This window comes from Marmota marmota, unplaced genomic scaffold (genome assembly GCF_001458135.2).
Source record: "Marmota marmota marmota unplaced genomic scaffold, marMar, whole genome shotgun sequence".
Classification (NCBI taxonomy): Eukaryota; Metazoa; Chordata; class Mammalia; order Rodentia; family Sciuridae; genus Marmota; species Marmota marmota.
This window is the reverse complement of record NW_026000136.1, coordinates 6,582,708-6,599,332: the sequence shown is the minus strand read 5'-3', so window position 1 is coordinate 6,599,332 and position 16,625 is coordinate 6,582,708. Positions and strand designations below refer to the sequence as shown.

At 50.1% G+C, this 16,625-nt stretch overlaps 1 protein-coding gene across 1 annotated transcript in view; it reads right to left on the bottom strand.

The window, feature by feature from the left end:
• CUNH7orf50 (chromosome unknown C7orf50 homolog) overlaps positions 1-16,625 on the bottom strand; it is a 117,304-nt gene that overhangs the window by 17,675 nt on the left and 83,004 nt on the right. The gene's annotated exons all lie outside the window — the stretch shown is intronic.

Below are 16,625 nucleotides of genomic sequence, written 5' to 3'. Positions count from 1 at the left end.
GGGGATCAACTTTGCACAAGGTTTTCAAATACAGTCTTCCTGTTTAAACCTCACAGTCTCTGGCTCTATTCTTCCTGTGATGTTAAAAAGAGGGACTGACTTTTGAGTACTAACTGAAAACACCAGAACTATGTTCTCACGAGGGGGGGGGGGGCACTTTCCACCTTCAGCCCAAACTTTAAAAGGGGGAAGCTGGGGAGGGGGCCTCTTGCCCTGTGGGCTCTGCAGACACTAGGTACCAGCAGCCCAAGCTGTTCGAGGGCCTGCAAAAATGCTTGAGCTCCGGTAAAATAAAACAAAACATGCTACTGGCTCCAAAGTGAGACACAGCAGAATCAAATAACTAAGTTCTTCGTTAAATGTCTGTAAAGTTCACCCTACATCAATTTCACTGTCAACTGCAATTTTCATTTAAAAGTTCTTTATGGGTTAGAGTTTACTCCGCAAGAAATTCTGGGTGTACACGGTGAATTAGAAAAAGCACACTGCCAATTAAATAAGTTTTTCATGGCCAAATAATTCCAAAAGCAAACCAACGAATATACCGCGAGGTCGGTGAAAACTCGATTTGCCCGACCCGAGGCAGGGCCCAGCGAGGGTCGGCAGGGCTGGGCGCCCAGGGCACGGCTGCACCATCCTCGCCCTGCCCCACGGACCTGCCCCTCGGAGGAGCTGGGTCTTGCGCGCGGCTGGGCCCGCGCCGCTGCCCCGCCCTGGGGTCGCTGGGCACCTGTCGCCGCGGGGCGGGGCGGGAAACCAGGACAGGACCCGCCGCTCCCTCCCCGGGCCCGGCGCACTGACCTCCGGGTCCCAGGCCGGCGGGCTTCGTCAGCACGGACCGCCAGGACGGCCAGGACCGCGCCCGCCGCGCCTGCGGCCCGTCCCGCAGCCCGCCGCAGCGCCAGCACACTGCGCATGTCAGGCCGCCGGGCTCGGCTGGAACCAGATCCAGCCGGCTGGGCAGTGACGCAAGAGCGCGCTCTCTCGGCGTGAGGGTGGGCCCCCCGTGGGCGGGGCTGTCGCCGCTGCACGTGGCGCGCGGCTGCAGGCGAGGCTGGGGCGGGTCCGGCACCAAAGAGGTAGGGGAGCAGGTGCTGGCATTGCTGCGGCCACTGCCATGGCCATCAGGCGCTGTTCTGTGTGGGAAAATGGGCGGCGGGCGGATGGCGTGCTCCTCCCACACACTCAAACTACACTTCCAGCCCTGCTCACCGGAGCACTGGGGCTCAGGGTCCCATGGCTCCCACTACAGGGCAGGAAGCCACCCATCGTGGTCCTCCCACCCCCCAGCACTGATTGACCATCATCTCGCAGGACCTCTCACCTCCCAGGTTCTCCTGCACGCCTGCTTACACGCTCCCCTTCTTGGAGCACTGCCAGCGGGGCCCACAGCCCCACCACTGCTCTTCTGCACCTTGGCCCCCAGCTGGGGCTGGGCTTCCTTATGAGTGCCCGCCCTCACAATACCAAAGAGCCCTTCAGAGGGTCTTGCACAGAAGCTCGCACTGCTGACATGCCTGGCAACATGGCGTTCAATAAACACTCCTGGCACTGGGAGGCACGCTGCATTTTCTTCACCAGGCAAACAACAACCCCTAATATCAAGACAGCGGGTCAATTTTATCGTCCCAGGAAATCGCAGCCACACTTGGAGGACCAAGTGCCTGCCAGATCCACCCTGGGAGGACTTAACAATAAGTACTTGAGGAGGAGATGGGAGAAGGGGGCCCAGACCCCTCTCCAGATGGAGGGGTGGCCTGTCACCCCAACCCCTGCAGCAAAAAGCAGAAGCCAGGTGTTCTAGTACATGTTGTGCTTTGGCTGCTGATGCCTGTTCTAGAAGGTTCTTTCCTGCACTCGTTGTGCAAAGCCAGGGGCATAAGTGTCCCAGCCCTCATGCTTGATAAGGATCTCCATGGTGCCTGAGCCAATACTGCACTTTCTAGTTTTTTTTTCCCCCTTGGCCATTTCACCAATACCTGAGGGCAGGTCCACACACAAAGGCTTGAGGCTTGCTCAGTCAGGCATACCTGCTGGACTACAAAGGCCCAGCCAGATCTGGATGGGCAAAGGTAGAGGGAGGGTGAGGACTAAAACCTTGCTGTTGACATCAGTATTATTTTACAGATAAGGAAACTGATGTTTTAAAACATTAGTTTCAGGGAATGGATTCAATTCTGGGTCTTCTGGGTCCTAAAAGACCTAGTGCTGACCTGGTGCATTTCCAGGGTAAGCCCTCTGACCAAGGCAACCACCTGCCAGCACAGGAGCTTCTGGCCACGTTTCCTCTTCCCTGTGTCCCCTTCCTACTCAACAGGCTGCTTTGGGACTCAACAAAGAGAGCAGGAGGGGGGAAGCTGGCTTAGCAGGAGGGTTTAGCCTCAGCAGCCTGGGGCAGGGGCACTGACTAGGGCACACGAGATGGGCATGCACATGCTCTCCACATATCTGTGAGGCAAGCTGTATATACCAGTACTCTTCGAAGTGCTGTATGCCAGGTACCCTAGGACATTACACCCTACACACTGGGATACTGTCCTATGTGCTAACTACTGTGGGAAACAGATGAAAATACCTGCCCACCTGGATAGAAGATTGAGGCTATGATACTAAGAAAAATGAAGTGGGAAAGGAATAGAAGGAAGCATAGGCTTCTGTTCTGCAGTTCAAAAGGCTGGGAGGATGTAAATCTGAATTAGCTCCACACAAATGAAACGTGTAGTTGTGGATTAACAAACACTTAAGAATGTTGGATGGAAAAATCACAAGACACTGTCGGAGATTTTTAAATATCTAATAAATGGAGAGACCATACTGTGTTTATGGAATACCAGATAACTGAGTAAAGATGCCGATTCTCCCTCATTTAATTGTTGTTATTTTATTTATTTATATTTTTGGTACCAGGGATTGAACTCAGGGGCACTTGACCACTGAGCCACATCTCCAGCCATATTTTGTATTTTATGTTTAGAGACAGGGTCTCACTAAATTGCCCAGGTTGGCCTTGAACTTGCCTTACCCCTCCTGCCTCAGCCTCTGAAGTTGCCTGCTCCATAGTGTCTAGCAGAGATTTAATTTTTTGATAAAGGTTGTAAAAGCAACTGGAAGAAGGGAGTGTTTTCAATAAATGATGCTAGAACAACAGGACATCCCAGGGCAAAGAAAGAAACCTTGAGCCAAAGAAGAGGAACAAATGGCAAATGAGCACATGAAAAGATGCTCAATGCCGTATGTCATTATGGAATTACAAACTGAAACAACGAGATGCTGCTTCACAACTTAAAAACTCTGATACTCCAAATGGTGGTGAGGATGTAGAATAACAGGAACTCTCGTTCGTTGCTGGTGGGAATGCAAAATGGTGCAGAGGAGAGTTTGGCAGTCCTTACAAACTAAACATTTTCTTACTGTGCAATCCCACAATTGTGTTCCTTGGTATTTACCCAAAGGAGATGAAAACTTATGTCCACACAAAATCCTGCATATGCATGTTTATAACAGCCTTACTCATAATTACCCAAACTCAGAAGCAACCAAAGTCTCTCTTAATAGGTGAATAAATAAACAGCGGTATAACCATACAGTGTACCATTATTCAGCACTAAAAAGAAATGGCCTATCAAGCCATGGAAAGCCAGGCAAGATCTTACATGCATGTTGCTAAGTCAAAGAAGCCAATCTGAAACGACTGTATGACTTCAACAATATGACATTCGGGAAAAGGTAAGTTATCAACAATAAAAGGATCAGGGGTTGAGGGAGGGAGGGATGAATAGACAGGTAGAGGACTGAGTATTCTCAGGGCTGTGAAACCATTCTGTGTGACACTACCATGGCAGATACATGTTTTACATCCACAGAAGTCACGAAACCAAGTGAACCCCAATGCAAATGACAGATTCTGAGTGACAAGATGTGTCAGGGATGTCTTGCTGTCCAGAAGAGATATACGGCTGCTGTTGGAGGGGCATTGATAATGGGAAAGCCATGCATGTGCAGGGACAGGAGGATATGGGAAACATGGTCCTTTCCACTGAGTTTTGTGCAAACCTACAAGTGTTCTGAAAAAAAGATATTTTGAATAAACCCTAAGCTTCACAAAAATGACCTTGAATGGGTTATAAATTAAACTCAAATGTTAAACTAAGACTTTTCTAAGAGAACATAGGGGGAAATCTTCAGGACTGGAGATTTAGCCAAGAGGTCTTCAAAGGACACCAAAAACAGATCCATAAAATTTAAAAGTCAAAACATTAGACCTCACCAAAATTGAAGAATCTTTTGCTCTGCAAAAGAACTCAAACGGATGTCAAAGACAAGCTATGTAGGGGGACAGAATTTTTAGAAACTGTATCGTAGCAGGAGTCTCCTGTCTAGAATATGTAAACAAGTAGAAAATGAGAAAAAGACATTTCTCTGAAGAGGACATTCAGATGGCACATAAGCAGACAGAACGGAATTTAACATCACAGCCACAAGGGACACGCAAAGACTGACCCCACAGAGATACTGCCGCAAGCTTTCAGAACAACTACGACATTGACAACACGAAGATGTAGGAGACCGGACCTCACATCCACTGCTGGTAGAAATATAAAGGGACACAGCGACCAGCAAAACAGCTCAGCAATTATTAAAATCTAACATGAAATACCAGATCATGCAGCAATGAGGAAACGAAAACTTAATGTCCACACAAAATCCAGGACATAATTGCTTATGGCAGCTTTATTTGTAGCAACCAAAAAGGATACAACAAAAAAATGACCTTCAATTGGTGAGTGGTTAAAACATGGCACCTCCACACCAGGAGTTTTACTTGGCAACAGGAAGGAACAACTGTTGAGACCACAGCAGCTGGGCGACCTCAGGGCATTATATGTAAAGTTATAACAAAGTCAATCTCAAAGGCCACACTCTGATTCCATTCATAAGGCGTAAGACATTCTCGAGGTGACGTAATACAGAGATGGGGAGCAGATGAGGGCTGCCAGGAGGCAGGTGGCCACAGCTGAACAGTGTGGTTGAAAAGATCTGTGGTGCTAGGTGGCCCTGCACCCGCATTCATGGCGCCAATGGGAGCCTGCACAAGGATGAAGGGCCCAGAGCTCACACAGTGCAGTGACAAGATCCTGGTGTAGAAAATGAGCTAGAGCTGTGTTAAGACTGAGCCACTGGGAAGGTGGGTGAAGGGAACAGGGACGACTCTGCTATTTTTCTAACCTCCTAAGAATCTATAACTTTCAAAAATGATAAAAGAGCTGAGTACAGTGGCACATGCCTGTAATCCCAGCAACTTGGGAGGCTGAGGCAAGAGGATCCCACGTTTGATACCAGCCAGGGCAACTTAGTGAGATCCTGTCTAAAATTAAAAGGGCTAGGGATTTGGCTCAGTGGTAGAGTGATGTGAGTTCAACCCCCAGTTCAAAAAGGAGAAGAGGGAGTGGGAGGACAAAAACCTCATCATTCTCTTGAAGTCCCAGTTGCAATGCCATCTGAAGCCCTCTCTGGACAAAGCACATGCCAGAAGCCCTCTTTTGCACCTGCTGGTCTAGGCCACCAGTGGAGACAGCTGCCCTTCTAGTGTCAGAGGTCTTGGCTCCTGGGCCAAGGCTAGCAGCCCACATCTTAATGGGCAGGGAGGGCAGGCTTGAAGATGAGCAGGTGCAGTACCAGAAACCAGGGGGGCTCGTAGCTCTCCCCTCGTGGACCCCCAGGAAGGAAGCACTTCAGGCATACTGTTTTTAATTTTGACTAAAGGTCTGCAAGGAGAAAAGATACCCCTAGAATAAAGACTCTAGTTTCCCAGTAATCTTCCATCTTCCTCTTCAGGACTGGCTGTGATGTGTCCGCTGAATCACGGGGTTGGGGGTGGTGGCGGTGGAGGTGTAACTAGCCACCGAGGCACCAGCTTTGGAAGCGTATAAGGACATTAAGTGCCAGGACAGCCCACAGGATGGCTCTGGCCACCTGTCTATCCGATGGCTGAGCTTGGGGTTTACCCACGTATCTGGAAGGGGAAGCGAGCTCCCTATTGCCAGGTCAGGCATGGCAGCCCACCATCAGCTCCTGCCCAGTGGCTAGTTTTCAGGTCACAGAACCAAGAACTTGGGCATCCCAGGGCTATGCTGGGATCTGCATGGTGTCCTGTGGCACCAGGAAGTACATGCTCTCTTGCTCCTTCTTTGATCTTCATGCACAGAAGTAGAGTGTGTGGGCTTCTTTCCAAGCAGGTCCTAGTGGGAGCAAGGGGACCCTCCAAAGTCAGGGTTTCCCTTCCTGCCAAATAGAGCCAATAGAGCCTCCCCTGGTGGGTGCAAGATACCCTGGTGATGGGTCATACCAAAGCACCCTGACTTGGCCCCGAAGGGCATGCACTGTCTCCCTCTGCCTTGGTCCAGGAACTTGTGCATCTCTGGTGAGCCTGACCTCTCTGAGTGATTCCTGTAGCTACTGGGAATTCTACCTCAGTGGACAGAATCACACTGCCATCTGCATGTGTGAGAGGAAGTGCAGTGGAGGGTGCCCAGGTTGTTTTAGGGAAAGCAGGGAACCCTGACTCACCCTCCAACCTTGGAGAACAGCAAAGGGCAAGGGGCTAGGGAACTGTTAATGCTGTTCATCAATTCTATCTCTTAGATGCAAAAGGCAACGGGGTTTAACAGCTGGCGTCACAAGGAAGTTCAGTAACATCCCGGGGCTAACCCACGATTCAATGAGATCATCCCCACCAAGAGATACAAATCTGTACAACGCCCCCATGCCACATCCCTCTCACCCCAACTGACACTGCAGACAGGAGCAGTTTTCCAAGCAGCTGTTTTCCCCAGCACTGGCAATGGCATCCAAGGCCCCAGCCTTCTCCTAGTACAAGATTCAGCTGCACAATGGGCAGCCCCAGCCCTGGTGTTTCTCATTAGCACATGAAGTGTCCACTAACCTGTGCCTTCTCCCTTCTCGGCATGACTTTCGGCTAAACTGATCCCTACTACTTGCGGAAGTAGAGTGGCTATGAGGGACAGGGTGAGCTCATGTAGGTGAAGGTGACCCTTGTGAATCTGTTGGAGCTAGTGCACAGGGAGCAGCTCGCAGGTGGGACCTAGAGAACCCCAGATGCCCTGGGCTGGAGACAGCTTCACTTCCCTTTGCCACCAAGCCTGGCCATCAATGAGAGTATCCCTTGGGGTCCTGGCCTGCTGGGAAGCAGTGGTCCCCTCCACTCACAAACCAGGAGATGCTGGAGAGAGGAGGCCATAGGCAGGGTAGGATGCAGCTGGAACCAAGAGTCAGGTCCAGACACACTTCCTATACCCATCTCTGTCCTTGTCCCTCAGGACAAGTCTCCTGTGGAAACTGGCCTGCAGTGGAGGGCACTGCCAGCAGACAGTGAAGGCTGCTGGCCTCTGGAGTATATTTCTGTCCTGGTTGGAAGATGCTTTCCTGGGCTCAGCTGGAAGGGGCATACTTTGAAGATTTCCCTAGTCCACTGCTGACTTTCTGCTCCCATCCCTGGCTGGTTTGCCGGTGCCTCAGACAAGGCAGCCGGTGGGAGGCTTGGCCCAAGTAACCTGTAGCACTCGCCAGCTGCACACTTACCCAGCCACAAACATCCTATGGCGTTCCAGGGATGGGCAATACAGCCCCGTTTCTGACCAGGACTCCAAAGGCCTCAGGCTGTTTATACACTGGAAATAACAAGGCTACTCTTGGGCAGATTGCTAGAAGGACCCCAGGTCTCAAACCTAATCTTGAAAGCCGAAGACCACCTGGGCTTAACCCTGGCTCCATTACCTGTTGCATGAACTTAGGCAAGTTGTTCGAGTGTCCTCAATTAAATGTAAAGTGAGGATGACAATAATACTGTAATCCATCAATGCTAAGGCACATTTTCTCTCTCAGCATCTCAAAAACCCCTTCTTAAAATTGACAGTGTGTCAGAATTTAACTGGTAGGATGGGGATTTTTTAAAAAAGTAATTCATAAAATAATGGTGCATATAACATTAGTGGTGTCTTAGATTTGATAAAATGTAGAACTATGTACCTCAAAAGGTTGTCTGAGGCCAAGAACAAAAGCTGGCTCAAAACGAGCCTCAGGTGTCACTGATAGGTGATTTTAACTGATCTTGGCAAGAGCAGCACCTAGTGCTCTGGGGCAAATGTGGTTCCTGCTATAGAGCCTGGTATGGGGCTTATGTTTGGGAAATGCCTTTCTGCTCCTAGACCTCAAGCAGACCTCAGCCTCCCTTGCTGACCTTGGCCAAGTAAGGTGCTCAGGTTTAAATACGGGGCTAGCCTTGTGGCTGTTCCCATTATGTGTTCCATTCAACCCCTGGCGACATAGCAAGTCTACCTCAAAATCTTGAACTTGCAGGCTTCGATTTTTTAAAAGAAATCCTTTTACATCCTGGACCAGAACATGCTGCTATGGTACAATTCACTACAAAAATTACAGCCAAGTAAATGAATGTGTATTTTTTTTTTAAAGGCTTGGAGATTTTTTTCATCTTTTACTTTTAAAAATTCATACACAGTTATTTCCAGTGCATTATAGTTATGCATAACAGTGGTGTTCAGTTTCACATATTCGTAAATGCACTTAAAATTTTTCTCCATTTCATCATAATGTATTTTTTCAACTTTTCCAACATTTAACAGTAGCTCAGGCTTCAAAGGAGGTGCTGTCTCTTTAAAAGGCTTTCCAGTGACCAGCTCAGTGTATCAAGAAACTCCTAAATCCGGGAAGTAATGGATGAATTTGGAACTAGCAAACTCTGGGAAAGAGGGGCGTGTGTATCTGGAAGGGACAGATTGCAACTGACTCATTTCCTTCAGAGGGTGGCGGGGTCTGTTCCCTGACGATTAGCGCATCTTATGACTCAGCAAATATGGGCAAAAATACCTTTTAAAAGGAACTGAGTGGGCACCTAGAGAAGTCTCAAGGAATCTCTCAGAACAGACCGTCAGTCTGCGTCTCTGGGCGAGTCTCGCGTGCACCGCCAACGCGCGGATCACCCCCTACTTCACTAGCGGGAGAGCCAGACAGGGCCCGGGCAGCTCTGCTGGGGGCGGGGCCTCGGTAGGGTCGGGGACGCTGGGGAGGGCAGGAGAGGGGGCCCCCCCGGCACAGCTACTGGGGGCCGGGAGGCGGATTCGCTGCGGCGCTGCTAGGGGCCGGGCTCGGGGCGGGGCNGGTTCGGATCGGTCAGGCAGGCTCCAGGTCTCGGTCGCGGGGAGCGCCGGGTCCGCGCGCCGTTCCTGAGGGGACCCTGTCCGCTTGCTGGGAGGGGACTGCCTCTGAGCCGCGCTGAGCACTGGGGACGGACAGCCAGGGGCCGGGCACGAGGTCATTAACCTGCTGACCGGCGGCCAGAACTGCTGCCCACGTAGGCGCCTAGTACCGCCACTGGACCTTCACACGTCCGGCAGGGCACTGTGGTTATCGCTTTCGTCCCCTCTAATGTTTAAGCTTTTTAGTACACTTTGGAACCATGTCTGCATGATGATAGGAGATGAAGTGTCAGTTGTCCCCAATAGTTGATAGGGCATAGAAGGGTTCTTCAGAGCCTCAATGGAAGGCAGTGCTCTCCAGCCGCCTTAATACTAGCGATCAGAAACGAATATTAAGTTACTTTTATAAACATGGTAAATCAGTTCTTTAACCTTAAAATTCATTCCCCTGAATTTCCTAATGTGTGCAGTCATCTTTACTGTGCACGCTAACCTGAGGATAATTTTAAATTTGCTGTCTGCACCAACATTTATCACCTTTGGTCTTTTTTTCTATGGAAACATACTTATTCAAGATCTCCATCCCACTTTAAATAACCAGCTTCTATCCTGAGCAGCTTGACATGTACTTCCCACTTCCCTTCATATCTTCAGTATGTTCAAAGGCCCCTGCAAATTTGTGTGAATAAAATGGTTCTGACTATGTCACTAGGCTACTCATGCATAATGGAGACCAGATACTCTATCTCCTAACTGGAGCATCCAAGTTAAAAGAGGCACTATTAATAATTACACCCAGTATACAGTTACATTGTTCAGGGCCTGCTGTGTGGCTCCTTACTACTGTAAGGTCCAGATCCTACCTCCGGTGTCTTCCTGAATGAAGATGGCCTCTAAAGACAAGTGGACTTAGGAATAGTTCATATGCACCTTTTCACAGGAAGCCCACTGCCTGGGCCACATATGCATCCAATTATAGTCCTGCTGCCTTCATAACTATAGGAACATCCCAAGGAGATAGGACCACAGATTCAGGGCAGAATATAAATGTCAAAGGTGACCTGGTGTCCCTGTAACTGATGACCCCTAGTAGGTTGATGGGAAAAGGTAATAAACATCCACCTACTGTGATACACGTAAGGTTTAGGTTAGGATGTCAAGACAGACATATCTATTTAACAGCGAACAAATGACATGCTTGCAAAATTTATCTGGGGAATATGCTTGTGTAATTTACAGGTAGGAAGAGGGACATGCTGGTCACCAGGCAGGGGGAGGAACTCTTTGGAGAAGATATCTCTGGAATCTTGAAACTGTAACCTCACCTGGCCTTTAATGACCCAACCACACTGTTGAATCACGTATATCAAGGCCGTGCTTTTGAATTGGGGTGTTACCACCCAGAGCCTCAGGTCCACTGTGTAAGTGCACATGACAATCAAAGGATACTGCTTTCTCTAAATAGTGTTTAGAGAAAAGTGTTTCCCAGTTATTTCCTGCTGCCTTCTCAACTCCCTAAGATGAAAGCTGAGTTTTCATAACCCACTGGTCTGGCTGGGCAGCCTGAAGCTGCACCTGTCTATGGGTTCTCAAAGGGCTCATCATCCCAAAACACTGCCCACTATCAAAGAATGAGAGGGCTCAGTTTAGAGGGTAAAATGGTTTTTTCTTTTTTGGTACCAGGGATTGAAACCAGAGGAGCTTACCCTACCCACTGAGCCCCATCTCCAGCCCTTTTTTGTATTTTATTTAGAGACAGGGTCTTAAGGAGTTGCTTAGGGATACTAAGTTTTTTCTTTAACATGAGATGCTAAAATAGATGCTGCAGAGGAGCAGAATTTAGTCACTCAGGAGCAAGTCCAGGAGCTTCCACATGCAAACAAAGCAGAGACAGAGTGACACACCAAAGGTCCAGCCTGGGTCTCTTCCATACAAGAGCATGGCCAAGAGTTTCCCCCAACTTAATTAGAACCAGAGCAAACTAAGCCAGCAGCTGTTACTTTTAGACCAAATGTGACAAGTAAAAATAACCACCAAGGCTGGATAAGATCTCTGGCTCCCAGTCCTTCCCTGCAGGTAGAACCACACCTCGCTAAAAGCTGGGGTGATCAGGGAGCCAGATGGGGTGCCACACCTGCCCAGAGTCTGAAAGGGGAGACTTCATCTGTTTTCAGTCTGGTCCTTAAATTTCTGAGAAAGCCTTTTATGTTTGGTTGGTTTTCCCCTGTCTGGTGTAGCTGGAGAGAGCATGGGCCTCAAACCAAGTTAGCTTGAGAACAGGAAAGTCCAAGGAACTAGTACTCCAATGACAAAGAACGTGTGTCCCATCTTCCAGGGAACAAAGCCCCAGGTCCCTTGCATAGGCACCCAGCTTGCTCCCTGGCCAAGGATGCTTGGTCTCAGTCCCCCCAGAGCCTCCTGGAGCCAGCAACGTGCTCATTGTTTCCCATGGAGAAGGAGAGCAAGCCCTTTTGTTTATGCCTCTAAGCCAGGTTGCTTGGTTCACTCTCACTACTCCACAGTCAGAACTATAAAGAGCAAAATGCTACAAAAATAGAACACCCATCTATATAATGAAGCTTTCTTGTCACACCCCAGGAAGACAGTGTGACAAGAATCAGTGAGTACAGCTCTCCACATTGGAAAAAAACCTATGACAACATCAGCCTTCCCTGAGCATCTGGCCTCTAGAGTTGCGTGTTCATTGTTGCCAGGGCCCCTGCCTATTATCACAAAAGGAAATCAATTTCTAGGAGTCATTTTCAGAGCACACTGATTGCTCCAGAACATTCACTCAAAGTTGAGAGTCTTGTGCACAACAAGTCTCTTTCCCAACAGACACAACCAGAGCTGCGTACCTACTGGTTCCCACTAACCCTCTCAGCATGCAATTCCCAGGCCTTGTAAATCTATTTGCAGGAAAATCTAACTCTCTGAGGAGTCAAAACAGACAAGACCACTGTCCTGTAACAGGGGCACTGCAACCCCACCTGGTTGCTGTCCTTTCTAATCTGGACCTTGAGCCAGGCTGCTGGGGCAACACAGAGACACTTCCCCTACCTGCAAAGGCTCTGCATTAGCAGCAAAGAGAGATGGTTATGCAGACAGTCTTAATTCAGCATGAATGACTGAGGATAAGGGGAGATAGTGGCCAAGGAGGTGCTGGGATCCAGAACTAGAGTGGGATGAACAGGGGAAGCAAGGGAGGGCACCCTAGCATGGGCCTCAAACAATGAAAAAGGATGTCCTGAGATTTAGTGGGACTTCATCAGTGTGGGAGTGGCAGGCTGTGATTTTAATGAGTCCTTAACAAACAGAGAACAGAATTTCCAGATTAAAAGAAATGAAATGACAGGGTATTAGGGACGCTAGTTCAGCTACCTAGAAGCAGGGAGATTCCCCTGTGGGGTTTTGTTCTGCTAACTCTGTCACCCACAGTTGGTCTCCTCCAGGGGCTCTTTCCTCAGAGCCACTCCTGGCCATTCATTGCCAGTGGGGATCACTATTTATTCAGCCCTGGTCATTCTGTTGCTCCAGTACATTCACTATTAAGCTGGTTTATACCATAGGGGCTCTTTTTAAATAAGCACAGGAAAAAAGATGTCAACATCTCACCTTACAGTGCTTCTCACAGCTAGCCTGAATGTGGCCTCATCCTTGTCACCTGTGAATGCAAGTGGAGTCACTGCAGTGCCTCCCTGTAGCCTCAGGGGAGCTAGGAATGTCTACCGTATAGAGTGGCCCCACGTGGACCTCTGCAGCTCACCAAAGGCATGGAGGGCTTCAAGATGTTTTAAGCTATGAGCAGAAAAGAACTGAGACCCTTGAATCCTGCTCTTCTCCCCAGATCCCCGTTCCTTGGAAAGCAGGTAAATACCACCAGAGAAACGAATATTTACACAGGAGTTTAATACCAGAGCAACATCAGGAAACACACCATTTTGTGTCATTACCAAAGCCCAAACCCAGAGCACAGACTCCCATGTTTGCAAAGCCTCTGCCATGTGACAGTGTATGCGGCTGCGGCTGCGGTGAGCCAGGTCCCCACAGTGTGAGTTCTGGATTCTTTCCTCTTGCATTCACCCTGGTGGCTCCACCCACCCCCTCATGGTGCTTACACATGGTTGTCACTTGGGCTCATGTTGTTGTCATTTCTACCTTTGCTATGGTTTCCTCTTTCCATGTGTCAGTTATCAAAGATTCTAAGTGAAAGGTCACAGACTGGCTTCCTCTGCCTCTAATGAGAGCTGGGGAGGAGACTAAATATCCAAAGCCAAGTCCTCTTACCACCAGGTCCAGCCTAGGGTCAGCAGATGCAGGACACCCTTCTGTGCTTTAAGAATGGGTGTATTTAATTCTCTTATAAACTCACGGAGATTTTTTCTAAATGTGAGAAAAATGAGGCACAGAGGCAGCCAAAGTTTCACAGCTTATAAGCAGAAAGACTGGTATGCAAATCCCCACAGCTCCATCCCCCAGCCTGAAATCCCAAGTACTTCCTTCACAGGGACACTTGGGGGGTGGAGTTTCCCTTAAAATCCTCTATGCCAGTTCATGCTGTCTCTAACTTGAGTCTCTCCGCACAGTCCCACCCTGCAGCAACTGTGCTGATTAGTGGGTCCATACGCTGGCTGCTGGTGGGTCTGGGGTCCTGAGCAATGTGGGTGCAGTTACCCTTAACTACTGTGCCTATTAAGAGCAAGCAGGTCACTGCAGAGCTGTCTAATGGCCTCAGCAGAGATAAGAGTGCTGGGTAGAGAGGCCCCACACGGGCCCACTCAGAGGCCCACACAGCCTTGAGATGTTTAAGTTATGAGCAGAAAAGAAGGAAGGTACGCTCCCTTTAACTTTGTGCCTCAGTTTCCCATTTAGGGAAATCCCCATGATAATGTTAGGATTAAGTATATCTGTTCTTGTAGGCAACAGGGGTCCCTTGCTGGGTCCCAGGGGGGACCCAGTGACTCTTTGCACACTGTAGGGCAAAAGTTTTCACTCAGTCAGCACCGTCTGTTAGAGTCCCTGTTTTATGCTCCCTCACAGAGCATGGGATGAGCAAGGACTGGGCCAGTCCTCCTACTGTCAGTCAGTGTCTGCCACCAAGTTTTGGGCTGGTGGTACCTTGTTTTAAGGACCTTGCTCAGTAGCCCAGCTGTCTGGGCAAGAAGCCCTAGCTGGGGATGGCAGCTACTGTTCAAGGGTCCCTATCTTTGTCCCATTCCATCAGCCAGGTCTGGTGACAGTGATCAACCACGCACTCACGTTGCCAGGGCCCCAGACCTTCCAGACCAGCCAGCACGTGGACTTGCTGGTCAGCACAGGTGCTGCGGGTGGTGCTATGCAGTGGACTCGGAGTTCTGCAGGCTGTTTTCCACCAGGCCTGCCTGTGCCCATCTTTGATCAGGGACTTCTTACCTGGCAGACTTGGTGCTATGGAGTGCACCAGCCAGATGCCTCAAGCTGCCCAACAGTGCCTTTTGGAGAGGTTGGCATGCTGGAGGGGCTGCAGTTAGAAATTCAGAAGAAACTAGAGTGAGCAGAAAGCCACCCACCCTGGGCAGGCATTAACCCAGATTGAGGCCCACGAGGGAGCAGTTGGAAGGGTTGCTTCAGCTGGCAGGAGGGCTCTGCTCTCGCCATTGACACCACCCTGCCAGTCCCTACAGGCCCTGGAGTCAGACTTTCCTGGGTTTTCTTTTTCAAAAGCTTCACAGCAGCTCAGGAGGAGGGATGCCGAGGGGAAGGCCATGGGGAAGCCCACTGGGGCTGGAGGGTAGGTGGGGGCACCTTCCTGCAGATAACTGGAGCTAGCAGGCCCTGTGGGAAGGAGCTCCAGCTTTCCCCCACCCAGGGCTCCAACAATTAGCTGTTGTCCAGCAGGAGACACCCAGACTGCAGCTGAGGAGCCAGAAAGAGAGGCTACGGAAACAGCCAAGTCCTCAGACCAGAAGGGACAAGGAGCCCCAAAGGGTGCATTCCCTGGAGACCCTAGTATACTCAGAGGGGAGCCGCAACCTCTGTGCCCAACGGCCTGATCAGTCCACCACAGTGAATAATTAGGCCTGCCTCATTATCATGCCAGTCTGCGGGGCTCAGAAAGCACGATCAACAGGTCAGCCTGAGGTCACCCAGAAGCCAGCAGAGAGGCCCGGACAGGAATGCACAGAGCCACAAGTGGGTTGTGGACTTCTGCCTGGGTAACTTTTGCAACCCTGACCCTCTGGCTGTGCTACCCCAATCAAGCTCTCCTCTACAGGGGCGGGCAGTTGCTTTTGCAGGCCACTAGGATTCCCGCTGGGCTTTGCCCAGCACCCCACCCAGCGCATGGACAGAAGTCTCAGCACCTTTTCACCACATGTGTAAAGAAAAACAGCTGGGAAGCTCAGGGTGGCCTCCTGTAGGCACCTCAGTTCCAGTTGTCTCTTGTGACTGCAGCTCCCTATGATGCACATGGAAGTGCATACTGTTGCTATACATGGAAGTGCATACTGTTGCTATACATGGAAGTGCATACTGTTGCTATGGAAGTAGTTTCTTGGGGACAAAGAGGAGAAGAGGCCACAGGCTGGATGGGCTAAAGTTTTAGGTGAGCCCAGGGCTCAGCTGCCTATAAGTCAGCCTGTTCATATTTCATGGGCCAGTTTGTTTGGGCTCTGTCCCCTCTCTGCTACAGTGAGGCTGGCCTCCCATTTCCCTCTCCTGTCCTCTGCTAGGCCCACTGGCTGGAACCTTAGACCTCTGTATCCACTCACATGAGGCCTGGCCCTGGCCTCATGGTATGCACACTTTCTTTTTTATGCATATAATTAAAAGGACAAAAAAGAAAGAGGGCATGTGTGTCACATTCATATGGTTAATGAATTCTCTTCAGGGAGACAGTAACTGGGACACTGAGGACAGTCCAAGATCCACGCATGGGCCCTACATTCCCCCTGCTCCTGGTCGGGGGTGGGCTGTCACTTGGTCCTTCTAGGGGCTCTGGGGGGTTCCAGGCGGAAGGACAGCTAGTTCATGAGTGGAAACTTGGCAATGCACCTGCCATGCCAGTGCAGCCTCCTTGAGCCAGCCTGACCTGCCACATCCTGGCTTGTCACAGAGAAGGGAAGCGACCTTGGCACCATTTCAACCAGAACCCCAAAGGCTGGCAGGCTGTCCCTCCCACAGAGAGCTGGGGGCAGGAAGCAGAGGGATCAGGCCTGCCGAATGTCCTCTAGGGCAGCCTTCTAAGGAAGTTGCACCTGGGGTCAGAGCATGACTGCGGACTGTTTACTGGTCACACTGGAGCTTCAAACCTTCAGAAAAGCCACCTGGGAGTAGACCGGGCCCTCAGCCAGGCAGAGGTCGCACGGGAGGGGGAGAACCAAGGTCCCGCTGAAGTGTGAGGGCTGGCGTCTG